The sequence below is a fragment of the Cryptomeria japonica genome, chromosome 11 (assembly GCF_030272615.1).
Source record: "Cryptomeria japonica chromosome 11, Sugi_1.0, whole genome shotgun sequence".
In the NCBI taxonomy this organism is placed as follows: Eukaryota; Viridiplantae; Streptophyta; class Pinopsida; order Cupressales; family Cupressaceae; genus Cryptomeria; species Cryptomeria japonica.
The window spans coordinates 610,923,408-610,939,697 of NC_081415.1; the positions used below are offsets into that span (position 1 = coordinate 610,923,408).

At 39.0% G+C, this 16,290-nt stretch overlaps 1 protein-coding gene across 3 annotated transcripts in view; it reads right to left on the minus strand.

Annotated features, from left to right (window-relative positions):
- Positions 1 to 16,290, minus strand: part of LOC131046250 (uncharacterized) — a 283,384-nt gene that overhangs the window by 41,690 nt on the left and 225,404 nt on the right. The window lies entirely within an intron of this gene.

Consider the following 16,290-nt stretch of genomic DNA (forward strand, 5'->3'; position numbering starts at 1 on the left):
TTACTGTCACAAGTACGGCCATATGAAGAAAGATTGCCGTCAGAGGCTCGCTTCTGAACAAAAGAAACAGGGAGGGTCACACCAAAAGGCGCATGTTGCTGAACATTCCGAGCAGAAGGAGTCTGCCTTTTATGCCTTTATGGCTAAGAGGTCTTCAGATCATGCCAGGTCTTCTGCTTGGTACATCGACTCTGGTGCATCATGTCACTTTTCTCATCGGCGTGACTGGTTTACAGACTTCTCCCCTTTCAGTGATTCCATTGTATTTGGCGGAGGTGAGGAGTATACAGTTGTTGGCAGAGGCACTGTTCAGATACAGTCTGGTGGCAGGACTCTCCTTTTTCTGAATGTGTACTATGTTCCTGGAATGGAACTTAATCTGCTCTCTGTCAGCCAGATTATGAGGAATTCTCCTCAACTAGATGTGGTGTTCAGTGCTCACAAGTGCTCCATCATTGATCGGGAGACTCATCTTACTGTTGCTGTTGGTCTAGAGGATCATGGCCTATATAGGCTTCTTGACACTGGTGATTCTCCTGAAGTGGCTCTGGCAGCTCGTGTTTCTCCTCTCAGCACTTTGTGGCATCAGAGATATGGACATCTCAACATTCAGTATCTCTCTCAGCTATCTCGGGAGGGACTTGTTTCAGGGTTACCTGATATTCAGACTCAGCATCTTGGAGTATGTGGCGCCTGTCAAGTTGGCAAACAGCATTGGACTTCATTCACACATGGAAAGTCTTGGCGCGCATCTAAGGTACTTCAATTACTTCATGCTGATATTTGTGGTCCTATGAATACATCTTCTGTTACTGGTTGCAAATATTTTTTGCTTATTGTAGATGATTTTAGTAGAAAGATGTGGGTGTACTTTCTTAAACATAAATCAGATGTATTTAGTATCTTTCAGAAGTTTAAGTCCTTTGTTGAAAAAGAGTCTGGACATAGTATCATTACTCTTAGGATAGATAACAGGGGGGAATTTTGTTCTTCTGCATTCTCCAACTTCTGTGATACCCATGGCATCAAACGCCAATTGACTACACCCTACACTCCTCAGCAAAACAATGTTGTTGAGCGTCGCAATCGTACGGTTGTTGAGATGGCTCGCTCTATGTTACAACACAGAAGTGTTCCGAATAAGTATTGGGCTGAAGCAGTATTTACTGCTGTCTACTTGCTTAACCGTTCTCCTACTTAGGCTGTTAAGGGGAAGACTCCAGAAGAGGTTTGGTCTGGTCGGAAGCCTAAGATCAGCCACCTGAAGGTTTTTGGCTCTGTTGCCTATGTTTGGATTCCAGATGCTAAGCGCTCCAAGTTGGATTCCAAAAGTCAGAAACTCATGATGACAGGATACAGTGATCACCATAAGGCCTACAGACTGATAGATATAGACACTGAACGTCTTATCTTCAGTCGTGATGTTGTATTTGATGAAGACAGAGGATTCTTTCAGTCCCCTTCTTCTGAGCAGAGTTCTGAGGATCAGCCTCACAGTGTTCTTATTCCATTAGGTTCGCCTGATGGGAGGGATGATGCAGAATCTATTTTCGATGATGCACTACCTGAGTTCCCTCCGGAGAATAATCCTCCTCTTGATGCTCCTGTTCCTGATCCTGAGCCTCTTCCAGCTCCTCCAGATGTTCGCACTTCTACTCTCCGGCCTAAATGGTGGGCCAAGACCATTGGTGATCTCAAGGATACTGAGCTCATTGAGGGTAGAACCTCTCGTAATAAGAGCAAATAGCAGCATACAGTCAATTTTGCTCTCATGGCTAACATACACAGTGTTTTTGAGCCTCAGACATACTCAGAGGCTAAAGGTATACCTGAGTGGGAATAGGCTATGGAAGCTGAGTTCCAGAGTCTTCAGAAGAATCACACTTGGACCCTTTCTGATCTTCCTTCAGGGAAGAAGCCCATTAGCTGCAAATGGGTGTACAAAGTAAAATACAAAGCTGATGGAACCCTAGACAAGTATAAGGCTCGTCTTGTTGCTCGTGGGTTCTCACAGAAAGAAAGCATTGACTACGAGGAGACTTTTGCTCCTACAGCCAAAATGAGTACCATATGGCTCGTTCTTGCCTTGGCAGCCTAGTTCAGTTGGAAAGTCCATCAGATGGACGTCAAGAGTGCTTTTTTGAATGGTGACTTACAGGAAGAAGTCTACATGACGCAACCCCCAGGATTCAAGGTTGCTGGTCAAGAACAGAAGGTCTGTAGACTAGTCAAAGCACTCTATGGTCTGAAACAAGCTCCTCGGGCTTGGTACATGAAAATTGATAAGTACCTGACAGATCATGGTTTTTAGCGGAGTCCATCTGATGCAAACTTGTAAATCAAGCATTCTAGTAATGATATTCTGTTTGTGGTTGTCTATGTGGATGACTTAATCATTACTGGCAGTTCAGCACATTTGATCACTGGGATCAAACAGGATTTGTGCCGCACCTTTGATATGACAGATTTGGGACTTCTACATTACTGCTTAGGAGTTGAAGTCTGGTAGACTGAGAACAATATCTTTCTCTCTCAGTCCAAGTATGCTAGAAGTCTTGTGGACAGGTTCAGAATGCAGGATTGCAAACCTGCCTCTACTACTATGGAACCCGGGCTCAAACTTTCAGCTCACTCATCTTCACCAGTTGTGGATGAATCTCTGTTCAGGCAACTAGTGGGCAGCCTCATCTATCTTACTGCCACTAGACCTGACATCAATTTTTCAGTGAGCTACATTTCACGCTTCATGACAGCTCCCAAGGCTGATCATTGGATAGCAGCGAAGCGTGTGCTGCGTTATGTGAGTGGCACTCCTGATTATGGACTTTTGTACACTCGGAGTTCTGATCCTATACTCAGTGGTTACACAGATTTTGACTGGGCAGGTTCGGTTGATGACCGTAAGTCTACAGCAGGGTATGTGTTTAGTTTGGGATCTGGTGCTGTCACATGGACTAGTAAGAAGCAGTAGGCAGTGGCTCTCTCCTCGACAGAAGCAGAGTATCGGGGAGTAGTTAAGGCATCTTGTGAGGCGGTTTGGCTTTGACGAATGCTTGCGGATATGCATGTCTCCCAGGCAGGTCCTACTCCCTTGTCTGTGATAATCAGGGAGTGCTCAAACTCGCCAAGAATCTAGTCTTCCATGAAAGAACCAAGCATGTAATGTCCCCACCTTTTTAGCATCTCATTGGAGTTCTTAGCCTTTACATTCTCCGAAGGCTAAGTGGAGAAATAAGGAGAAATTGATTAAATTAATTTCTTATTAAGTCATTAAATAAAATAAAATTAAAAAAGGTGACTTTATATTTAATTAATTTAATTAAAAGTGACTTAAGTGATTTATTTAAATATTTTAATGTTATTATAAAGTTATAAAGTAACTTTATAATAATAAAGTCACTTTAATATTATAATGTGTGAATATGTCTTTAATCCCACATTGGCCAAGAAAGTGTTCGAGCTCTCATAAGAAAGAATAAGAAGGGACTTAAGAGCTCATTTTATATCATCCATCCAGAGAATTGATATTTGTTTGTTATGAACTTGGGAGAAGAAGCCAAGGGTTTCTGATTCAGTCAGCCATTGGAGAGCGACAATTCTTCAGTGTTGCAACCATTTGAGGTGGTGAAATATCCACTAAATTTGGCATTTCAGGAGAGCTTCATTCTGGAGTTCTATTTGGGCTTTAAAAAAAAGGGAAGACATCTAGGGTATGCAGATTTTCGAATATATATTAATTGCAGACCTACAGTTTCATTTGGTAGCCACTAAAAATCAGAATTGAAGCAATCATTTCAAAATACAATTGCTGCTACAGTACCCGCGCTACAGTACCGCCGTACGGACTGCTACAGTGCCGCGTGAATAGTGCCGCCGTACGGATTGCTACAGTACCGCGTGAACAGTAATTTTTTCAAAAAAATTAAAACTTGCAGTTGGTAGATTTTTTTCAACTACTGGGACAGCAAAAATCAGGTTTTTATTTTACATTGTAATGAATTTGTTTTCCAGGCATATTGGCCATAAAACAGAACAAACATTCCCTTGATAGTTTCGTAAATTAATTCCAGCAGTAATATTATTGTTCCAGTATTATTTTAAGCATAGGAGTTTATTCCAGTATTGTTTCATTGCTCATTATTCCCCAAAAAAAAAAAAAACACAAAAAAATCTATAAACATTCAAAAACCCAAAACAAATTCAAATCTATTGCATTCAAAAGAAACAATCAGCAGAGGAGAGCCAAGTTGGGTTCTTACATTTTTGACTGGGCAGGTTCGGTTGATGACCGTAAGTCTACAGCAGGGTATGTGTTTAGTTTGGGATCTGGTGCTGTCACATGGACTAGTAAGAAGCAGTAGGCAGTGGCTCTCTCCTCGACAGAAGCAGAGTATCGGGGAGTAGTTAAGGCACCTTGTGAGGCGGTTTGGCTTTGACGAATGCTTGCGGATATGCATGTCTCCCAGGCAGGTCCTACTCCCTTGTTCTGTGATAATCAGGGAGTGCTCAAACTCGCCAAGAATCCAGTCTTCCATGAAAGAACCAAGTGGTTACACAGATTTTGACTGGGCAGGTTCGGTTGATGACCGTAAGTCTACACCAGGGTATGTGTTTAGTTTGGGATCTGGTGCTGTCACATGGACTAGTAAGAAGCAGTAGGCAGTGGCTCTCTCCTCGACAAAAGCAGAGTATCGGGGAGTAGTTAAGGCATCTTGTGAGGCGGTTTGGCTTTGACGAATGCTTGTGGATATGCATGTCTCCCAGGCAGGTCCTACTCCCTTGTTCTGTGATAATCGGGAGTGCTCAAACTCGCCAAGAATCCAGTCTTCCATGAAAGAACCAAGCATGTGGAAACTCATTGTCACTATATTCGACAGCTGGTTGAAGACGGATCCATCCAGTTGCTGTATGTTCCTACCTTGGAGCAGCCAGCAGATATCTTCACCAAGCCCCTTGGTCCTGATAAATTTGTAAAATTCAAGGGGTCTATAGGTGTAGTTAATAGATTGAGCATTAAGGGAGGGTAATAGAATATTAAAATAATGTTAATTTTAGTATTAATGCTCAATAGTGTATATTCTTTTTTTGTTAGATTGTCTTCGATCTTCTCAGCAGTTTCTTATTAGAAACTTGCTATTCTTGTAAATATCCTTGTATTATTTATGAGCGTCTTGCTCATTCTGTTAATATATCAATTCTTTGAAATCCATTGCGTGTCTCGCATTGTTTTATGCTGTAAGGGGTCTTCCTTGCCGTCCCTTGTGAACTTTGGCAATTTTTGTTTACTCGCCATCCTTGGTCATCTTCTTGGGGGCGGTTGTGTTTGTGTCTGTGGCCCTGCGCTGCTTCCTCCAGTGGCGTTGGTGGTGTGTCCTGGAGGTACGGTGTTTTGCCTGTCGTGTGTGGCACCTACACCCGTACTGTTGCCCTCCCCTTCGCTCTAACACGCGCCTACTCCTGCTTCCCGTTGGTGATCTTCACTCCGTGGCGTAAGGGATAAGTTCCTAGATTGATCCCGAGTCTCCTTGATTAGATTTCGCCGTAACCTTGTTTCTTCTAGAAATTCTTCGTGGCTCCGCGTCCTACGATGATCTGGTGACGCGTAGAAATTTTCGTCGGTCTCTGCACCTTCCGTGACACCTCCTTGGTTCCCCTCGGGCCCCCCTTCGACAGGTCGTCCTTCGGCAAGTTGCCTTAGCCTCCGTCTACGTTCTACTTGTTGCTCTAGAATCAAGGCACTCTGTGCAGCCTCCCACTCGTTCGTTTCTGGTTTTTTATTTCTATCTTTATTCAGTAGGTTTGGCATTAATTGTCGCACATTTCCATAACTCTCAATTCGTAAATCAAAACATGTCTTTATTAATTCATCTGCTCAAGTACAACTCGTGTCAATGACACTTTTATTTGAAAATAAAAAGTTCAATGTTCAATTCCCTCCTGGCCTGGCGCCATCTCGTTCCGTTTCCCGTCGGCTGTTTTCTTCGTAGTTGCGAAGGATCTGTTGGCATCGCTCTTCCTGGGCAATCTCCTCCAGGTGCGCCTGTTGTGCTAGCGATGCTTGTGCAAGCAACCGGGGGAGGTGGTTCATCAACCAGTTCACTGCTGGGCTAACCTCCAGAGTTGTCCACACGGCACTTGGTGGGATTTCCGCCTCCGCCGCCTCTCGTCGGACGTAGGTCTGGATGGCTACTTGGAGTAGAATTGAAAATTCTCTCATTGCAGTGTCTTCGCCTGTGTAAAGTTCCGTTTGCGCGTCGTCCGCCTCTGGGTTTATTTCACCAACTGGTAGGCCCTTTGTGTCTATGCGCCATCCATGTCTTCCGTTCCCGAGTACGTCTAGGCAACGACACCAAATGTTTGCCCTCTCGGGTGAATACTTAAAGCAGGAAGTACGTAATGCAGAACAATGCCATAGATATCAGACAAGTATCAGATATGCTATTCTATTCATAATTCGTGTCCTTTACAAGTTACAATGAGGAGTATATAAAGATACCAAGGGGGTGCGAGCGCCAACCGCCGCATCGCAACTGCCATCCGTCGGGTGCCAACTAACAACAAACTCAATTATGACTTAATTAACTATTCGTATTCCCATATACAATAATGCGGCTAACAGTAAGAGGCAGTTAAGATAGGTCGAGTGATGTTCAAAGCATGTGTCTCTCAAAATGACTTGGAGCAGAGTAACCTAAAATTGAAGGAATAATTAAGAAACATTTAACCTGTTTAGTGTGGAAGGAATCAATAAAAACTGACAAGGAAAGTTGTATGAAAGTGAAAATTTATCCACCCAACTAATCTCTAATGCATGTAATCATTTCACTAGTGTTGACCTCATTCAACATGGAAATAGAGCATCAGTTGTTTTTAAAGTTATTGTTTTTTGAAATTTTTTTAGGCTTTTTATATTAATTTAGATAGGTTTAAAACTTTTTCTTTACCAAATTAAAGATTTGAGGACAACCATTCTGTCAAAGTTGTCCATCATGATCTCTTTATATATTTTCAAAACAATTTTTATTATGATTCATTATATTAATGAAACCTATTAATTTTTATTATCATAGATTGATAATTTTTCTTGTAGAGAGTTACGGATTTAGGGGAATCCATTCTAATAAAGTCATCTTCGACATAACCTTTTTATATATTTTTAAAACAATTTTTATTATGATTCATTATACGAATTTTTATTATTAATGAAATCTATTAGTTTTCAATAATATGAAATATGTAGTGCGAGTTTGAACTCTTTGACACAATGACATTTGACACTTTGATTTGTGTATTTAAATTTTAAAGTTATGTTAAACTTTACCACTATTCTTGTTTTCAAAGTTTTATGCCATGATATTTTTTGGAAATTACTATATTATGTTTAAAAAAATGGCATCTCCAAGTACTCCCCCCATCTCCTATTTTTAAAAATTAGTTGTATAGGTACTGGTATAAGGTACCAATCTCCGGAGTCTACAAATACCCTCGTCTCCTGGTGACCTTCATGAATCTGAATTTTTACCTAAGGCTGTTGTTTTGTCATCTTCATTGAGCACATCCTCAACATATGCAGATGCATGCACTTCAATGGATTCGCTTTGGGACTATGCCATACTTACCTCATGTGATAAGGTACTTCAAAAAAAAATTCTGCTAGGAACTCCTCTTCTTCCTCATGCTCGCTTGCCAAGCAAAGTTTCAACTTATCACATTGAACAATCACCATTTCAGCTAAGACCTGTTCAACTAACAATATTCCTTGACCACCCTTCCTCCTACTAGTTGATAGAATAGAGAAAAGTGATCATAGCTTGTAATAAGCCCAACCCACTTCTAATGCAAAATAAGTAATTGTATGGTCCAAGCATGGTAGGCCTTGGACATTTTCACCTTAATCAGCTAGCAAGAACTGCTGAAAGGAATGAAACCGGTTAATTCAAAGCATGGGTCATCTCACACCATAATCAATGTCAAAGAAGATGATACAGATCGCATGGACAGGTGTGGAGTCTCCTACATAATTGCATGACAGGGAAATACTCTAGATAGATTATCCTCTACCTTATCGCTGTTCATGTAGAAGAAGCACAATTTGCATTAATTAATTAACTAAAGATAAACTAGATTGTAATGAAGAGACACAAATTAGTTATTTATTGGAAGGATGTGGAAGTGAGACACAACTTCTCACATCATGCCTCATCATGGGGTATTTAATGGTAATCATAAGTTCTTCAAATGGTATAGAATATTGGTTTTTTTTTAATACACTTCTGTATAGCTGCAATGCTCATTTGAGCCTATTGTCAACATAGTGCAAGGAGGGTGATAGCCCATTCCATTGCAAGGTTAAAGGCACATGCATAAAGGAGGTTTCTAATTGGAAAAGCGTCGAGGTTGCAAGATTAAAAGATTATATCAGGAAAGGCAACAGAAAATCCAAGTTAAATCAGATTCACAACCAAGCAATTTGCATGATCATTAAACTAAAGCAGGGCTGGTGATCTTACTTGATCAAAATCTGAAGCTATACTTTCTAAATCACAAAGAATTTAGATTCATTGCTAGGTAAAAGACGCAAGGGCAAGAGTGGATTAGATAGAGACAGCATCAAATAGATTGCATGATTTATCAAGAATAGCAAACAGAGTCTGACTTCAATTCTTACATACCCGATCCATAAATAGTCAATCACATGGTTGTAAATCATCATTCAGAGGCAGCGATCAATAAGGGATTAGACAGTACATTCTTATGCCAGTTATAAACTAAGTGAATCATAAGACTCCATAACGCATCCTGCATATACATTCTCCTAATTTATAATCACAGACCACCTTCTGTATTGGAATTTACATTAAAATCCAGGTCTGACTTCTCTTAGAACAATGCATAGAATCGGTATCAGAAATGACTACATAAGGAATTAGCTATTACAATCTGTTAGAACACTTCAAGCTCACTAATTAGGCACTTATTGGAGTATTCCTGATATAAGTCTTCTATAGCAATACTTCCATCATATATTTCCAATCAAGAACATAAGAACCAGAAGCATAAAATACTCAATTAACTGCAAATTAAAGGAGATTCAAGAAGGGGCATTACAAGTGGTATCAGAGTTAGTGAACCCGCCAGCCTTTGCATAGATGTTGAAAAAATCGATTAATCATGGCAACAAAGGATATAAAACAATTGGCAAGATCACTCTATAAAGCAAGCAACAAGCTTAGTACTGAATTTCAATCAAAGGATGAGGTCGTGAACACACTTGAAAGGGTGGAAGAATGTTTGATTTACTCTAAGGAGTCATCCTCTGAAGTGTTAGGCCTAGCTTTAACTGCTACAATAACGACCTTGAAAGAACGTGAATGGCTGAGGCATCATGATGAGAAAATTGAGTTGTATTAGAGGTGTTTCTGTTGTGCTAATTTGTGTTTGAGTCATTGAATTATATTTTCAAGTAAAATTCCATGTGGTTTACTGTAAAATATAATGTAAGAACTCTCCATCATAGATGGACTACTCACAAGGTACTCGGCGAGTATTTATACGATTAACTCGCACAAAAAATTGGCGAGTCTCTGGCAAAAACTTGCTGCATAAAAAAAGAGTCCCAAACACGTCAAAAAATTATCTAAATTTTTTTTCAAGTCAGTCTCATTCTCTTCATCAGAATATATACATGAAATACAACATTTAAGCATAATTCTTACACTTAAGTTATATTTCATGTATATATTGGTAGGATGTTTGAGAGTGGTTCCAGATCTTAGGAGTTATAATGCAAATTCTAGGTTTCAGAAGATCTTTTAAATTTTCAGATTTAATCAAATTTCAATAATCAATAGGCTCCTATTAGCATTCTCTCGCTCTCGCTATCTCACTCACTTTATCAGCCCTGAATTTTAGACCTATCTATCTACCTATCACTCTTCCTCTATCCCCTCTCTCTATCACTCTCTATCTCACTCAATCCTCTCTCCCCCAAGATCTAGACCTATCTCTCTACCCCTCACTCTCTCACCCTTAGAGCCCCACAAGGGTGCTAACCTCAACCTCATGTTAGCAAGGTGGAGGAGCCACATTAGACTCCTAGGACTAGACCCTCTACTTCTATCTCTCCCCTGGTCTTCACTAGAGCTGGGAAGAGGAGGATGTAAAATGTTTTGATGTAGTATTTACTTTTAGTTTTACAAAAACAATTTGCTATTTAATTTTGTTTTATTCTGTCAACCATTAGCATTCCACAAGAGGATGCCATTTTGTACCCAATTTGCATTTAAATCAATCAAATATATTTAGACTCGGCTTGTTTCTTTTGTGTACTCATTTATTGACTCATTGGATGCATCTCCCATTGAATTTTGCAAAAAAAATAATGCATTTCTAATTAAATTTAAGCAATTTTTTAAGTTGCCGAGTTTTCACCGAATGTTTTTTTCAGCCCTTGGTGAGTTTATGCTTTTGGCAAGTAGTTCAACTATGGTAAGAATTATAGTTAATTCCTACTTTGCAAGTTTTGGAAGGCTATGGCACCACCACATTACAAAATTCTTTACTTTCTAGTATTATTATTTCTAATGACAATCTCCACAGTTCTCCACTAGGTTCAATATTTGTAATTTTTAATATAGAAGGCTTGCTACTAGAAAATAATTTTATCACATCTAGATTTTGTATTAGTTGTTGTATTGAGTTGTGTAGCTTGTCTCCAACAACATTCTCTTGCAACAATCAGTCTAACCGTTTTCATTCTACACTCTTGCATACTTTGGGATCTTGGTGATCAAAAGGTGATCAAGTTGCATGCTTGTTCATTGTGAAAGTGAAAAATTAGAAAAAATTCAGTTTGGGACATTATAGTGGTAATAGAGTAATGATCTTGTCAACCTATATACAATTTGACCACGACAACTTGTATACAAGCCAACCATTCGATGCAAAGGATCACAACATATGCATCCCAGTGACAAAGAAATCAAATACTACCACAAAAAAGAGAGCTTTGTCTCTGATCCTTTTAACACAAAAGTAGAGTTTGAGATAGAGAATATTGATATGGTGAAAAGAGAAAGGAGAATTCCTTATGAAGAAGAAAGAGTTGATTTATAACTTAGTGCCATCTTACAAGGTCCACAACAGTTGACAAATTTGTTAACACAAATGATGCAAGAATTTTAGAACATGAATACCTCCAAAACAAATTAGAATTAGAATGGTGTGGGAAGTACACCTACAAATAACAATAATTACTACACCAAAATGGTGGTTGGTTCTTTAGATAGACCTCTCCAACCCAAGTTCTTGACAAGAGAAGTGCAATGTCCCCTTCTCAGTGATGTGCATTCAGTGGTCCATTGGCCTATTCCGGAGACCCGTAGGCTATTTGGAAAGGAGAATTAGGGTTTCCAACTTCTGTGGAGTTCTGCACGAGCTTTTTAGGGTTTGTCAGGAGGGAATTCTTCAGTTCTCCTTATGGTTTCCTTCTGGGTTTTTCATGAACTCCAGGGTGGCATAACATGCATGTTAGTCTTTCGTGAAGTGAGAACTTACTATTTTTAGTAAGTTAGGGTTTGGTTGTTTGGATGATGTAGTTCTACTGTTCTATTGACTTTCCAAGCTCTTTCTCTGGGTGTGAAGATCATTTTTTTCGAAGTAGTATTCCTTGACTTACTATTTTTAGTAAGTGGCTGTGTTGAGCATTTCTATTTTTAGTAGTCTCGGTCAGGGTCCTGATTCACCACAGTTCAGTGGTCTTCATCGCACCGCTTCATCCTTGATTTTGGCAATAATCGGTATTTTTGAAGAAGGTATTTTTTAATATATTAATACCTTAGGCATGAGGTTTTAATATTTAATTGATTTTGATGGCCAACTTAGGAAAAAGGGAAATATTATTTTATCCTAAGTTTCATATTTTTCCTAGGTCAGGTGGGTGCCCAAATTTCATGTTATTGATGCTTTGTAATGTTATTATTTTATAACATATTGACAACTTAAAAAGTTCGCCCAAGAGTCTTGGAGTGGGCGCCAAGTCTAGGAAATGACATGAAATGAAATATGAGCAAATGAAAGGTAATTTGAATGATCCCATTAGAGGGAAATGCAGTTCAATTTGAGGAGAAAGCTATAAGTATGTGCCTTGGGCTTTCATTTTGGTCATCTTATGAAATTGCATCGTTATGCTGCCGGTTTGGCTATTGAAATCTAAGCTTCGAAGTGTGCCTTCCTAGCTAAGTCTCAATTTCGTACTTGGGAGATAGTACCTAGCTGTGTTTTAGGTATTTCCAGTCATGTTAGAGAGTGTTTCGCAGATTGTGGAGTGTTTTTGGTGTGGTTTTGGAGTGGTTTCTCGCTGCTGGTCGCGGAATTGCTGAAACTGAATTTCATTCATACCTCCTGGCCGAGTGAACCAATCATTCTGGGTATTGGCTCTATCAAATCGTAGTACAGAGGCGATATTGTCTACAAATTTAAAGCTGCTGATTTGGAGAGATGGAATTTTAAGAGCAAATCGTACCACCTAGCTGGGTCAGACCATTCTAGAGGTGCATTGGGATGCGTGTTTCTGTTTTGAGGCGACTAGATTGCAGTTTATGTGTTCTAGAATCATCGTCCAGGTTATATCTTCCATTTGCATTTGATTTGGTGTTTTTCAGTCTTTGTTTGAGTGAGTTATCATCATTTTGGTGTTGCCGGTTGAGAATAGTTATGTGTGTATTGACTTCAGATTTTCTGTTCAGCAGTAGTGGCTTTATTTGAGTTATTTTGATGGCTGTTCTTCACTGTAATCTGTATTGGATATCATCTCTAATCTTCTCCTTCTATCTTTTAAGGTTAAGTAGTAGTACTACTAACCATTTTTGGAGTGTTGCTTGCCCACTGCATAAGTGGAAGAGGCTGGCTTAGTCGCCTCCTTGCTCTGTAATTTAGTTATGAAGTTCTGTCCTCCCACTGAGTAAGTGGTTGAGTGATTTTATGTTTGTAATGGTCCTCCCGCTGAATAAACGGTCAAGTTGAGCTTTTTTTGTGATTCAGTCCTCTCGTTGAAACATTGTGGTTGAGTGATTGGTGTCTTAGTGTGTTGTTCTCTTGGCTGGTTTACCGCCAAGTTTCTTGTTTACTCGTTGGATAAGCGGAAGGGGCTGGCTTGCCACCCATTATTGTATTCAACTTTTAGTTGGTTTGTGGTGCTAATGATCCCCGGAACACCGTATGCTCTCACCATCCCAGATTGGGCTTTCAGTGAACAAAAGGTGGAAGGGTTCCTTTCAGTTATTCTGGATTATTTCTCTAACCTTAACGGGTCACTGTGTTTGCTTTATAAATCTTATTGCAAAATCCCCAAAAAATTTTTTTGGGGGATATTACAAGTGGGAATTGAGAGAAAGGAGAGCAACATAATCAAAATAATGGAGACAACTTTGTCGATTAATTAAATGACTACCAATCCTTGGGTGAGAAGTTTCATGCAGCCATGTCTCTACAAGATTTCTACAACTTGAAAAAGAGAGACTGGCTTAGGAGGGAGAGAAATACAAATTGTAACAATCATAGTTGGGTAAGTTGTTAGTGCCCACCTTTGATGGTATAAACAAGTGTATAGCTCGCATGTGGTTCCAAAAAGTACACTTAGTTCTCTCTAAACACTATGTTTGAAGGAGAAGCAATTAAATATGCTACACTTTATTTGGAGAGAGTGGCACAAGAATGGTGGTACCACAAAATGATCACTCAAGATCATTGTTTGATTGATACTTATGCTAAGTTTAGTCAAAGGATCATTGATAGATTTGATAGAAAGGACCCTATGGTTCATTTCAAGGAATTGGGTCAGTTTGAGTATAAAGTTCAATGGACAACTATATGTGACAATGTTCCATAGACTATTTGTTATGGTTCCAGATGCCTCTAAAAGTAGGCTTATTGTTTTATTCATGGAAGGTTTGATTGAACCCCTCAAGGGTTGGTTTAAAGCCTTTGATCCTTCTTCAATAAAAAGATACAATCAGAAGAGCTATAAACATAGAACCCTCCATTCCTAAAAGCAAGTTCTATACAAAGGCATCTGAAACAAAGTAGCATAAAACGCCTTTTCAAAAGGCAATGCCAAAGAAAATGAAAAGAAAAAATAAGAAGCCAAAAATGAGATTTGAAGGAAGAAGTTATGCTTTTCTTCTAAGGAACAGTGGGAGCAAAGCCAAAGATGTCTTGATCAAGGGCAGGTACACTGTATTGAAGTTGTTTCAGATGAAGAATCTACACAGGAAGAATTGAGTCACAAAGTGAGAAGGATGAATTGAAGTCCAGCGCCACATTTCAAATATTAGTTCTCAATGCTATTAATTAATTGATGTTATGATCTTCATTCAAACTGATATTTTTTCTGGTTAGCCTGCGATATCTTATTGATTAATATTCCAATGCTGCACTGACTGTTTGGAGTTGAGTTATGCTGTTCCAGTTTATCATTCGGCAGTTAGCATCATATATCAATTGAGGATAACAAATCCAATTATGGTCACTGCTGTTAGGGATAGGGATTTAAAGTGTTTTCAATTCTGAATTTCATATTAGTCTAGTATTTATCAGCTGCTATACTCATTAATTTTGTTCTCTATCATGCTGCAACCTGGACTTGCATTACACATAGGGTTTGGTTGGTATTTTCCTGATATTAGCTGCTGCGTAGGGTTTCATAGGCATTCAATGTAATATCCCTTGGTCAAATAGGAGTAGAAATGAAGTATTCCAACCCAAGGAATATTGCCAAACCATTGTCATTCAAGTTCTCAAACTGCTGTTCTTAGTTTTCAGTTTGGTATAAGGGACATCCAACACTAATTCCACATGAAGATCATTCACAAATAACTTTGAAATGAAAGTATGATAATATTGAAAGCTTGATAACAACCTAGACATATTGGAAGACAAATGAAGCTTTCAAACATGGACATCTACTAGCTGGAATTTTGTCAAATAATTGTCATACATTCTCAGAATTCAAACATATAAGGTGCAGCCTCAACTTCTTAATCCTTAATTCATATGATAGCACAATTTGGCATTACAAAACTCTTACACATGAACTGATACAGCTACTAATTTTCAGACTTCTGAGGACAATGGCACTATTAACTTATGCACAGCAAACTGAATTTACAATGTAGTCTATAAGCAAAGAACCTGATATGAATTTGCCAAGGTAGACGATGTAGTTGCAGGCTAAAGATCCTCAATGATGACAGCTCCAATATGCAAATGCAAAGGACATTAAGTGCTGACCCTGCTGCTGCTGGTCTGCAATCTGCAGATTATTGTCGTATTACTCCTCCAAACTGATCGATTTCTCCTCTAGGTGACAGCGCCTTACTCCCAAGGGAGTTCCAAGCTATCATATGCATTCTATAGTGAAAATCGAAGAGCATGAGAACCACGGACCTGCCTCAGATCAGACTTTCAGTATGATCCCAAATGACACCAAAATGCCTTGTAAACAGTCCCAATCATATCGCCTCACCTTGCTGTCTAATCCGCCTAACACCAATGATAAGTTCAAAGCTTCTTTGTCAAGCAATGATTAAAATCGAAGGGTATGGCACAGTAGTTCGACTTCAGACCTGGCAACTTACAGCAGAAAACTCACAAAATCCTCTTCAAAATGTTCTCCAATAAAATCGCCACACTCCTCTTATGCAAACCGATGCACCATGGGCCGTAAATTTGATAAACTGAAAATGTCATGAATTCACTCCACCATGGCAGCAACAATAACTTCAATGAGCTCAAATTGGAAGACTGAAAATGTCTCCCACTCTAATGCAAATTTGTCTTCGAGATAAGACTTCACAAATTAAGCACCCATGTAGATTCCGTCACGAACCTACTCCAAATGAAGAACTAGGGTTTCGTCCAGCCCTTCTATCCAATCTGCTGAATGTTTGCGTCCTCAGAAATTCCACCAATGCCACGCATTAGTCATTTCTTCATAACCAAAACTCCAATCTACTTGATCCTCTAACATCCTCTTCTATTTATCCTTTTTCATCACCCTTCACGAGGTTCCTTCTAGAAGAGGGTAGGTACACTTTATTATTTAATATTATTTAAGTGACTTTTAATTATTTCTAATTTTATACTTAAGTCACTTAGTAATTAAATTAATTAAACATAAAGTCACTTTTAATAATTAATTTATTTTAATGACTTTATAAGAAATTAATTTAATTAATTCCTCCTTATATCACCTATTAGCCTAGCGGCTAAAATTGGGGACATTACATTCAA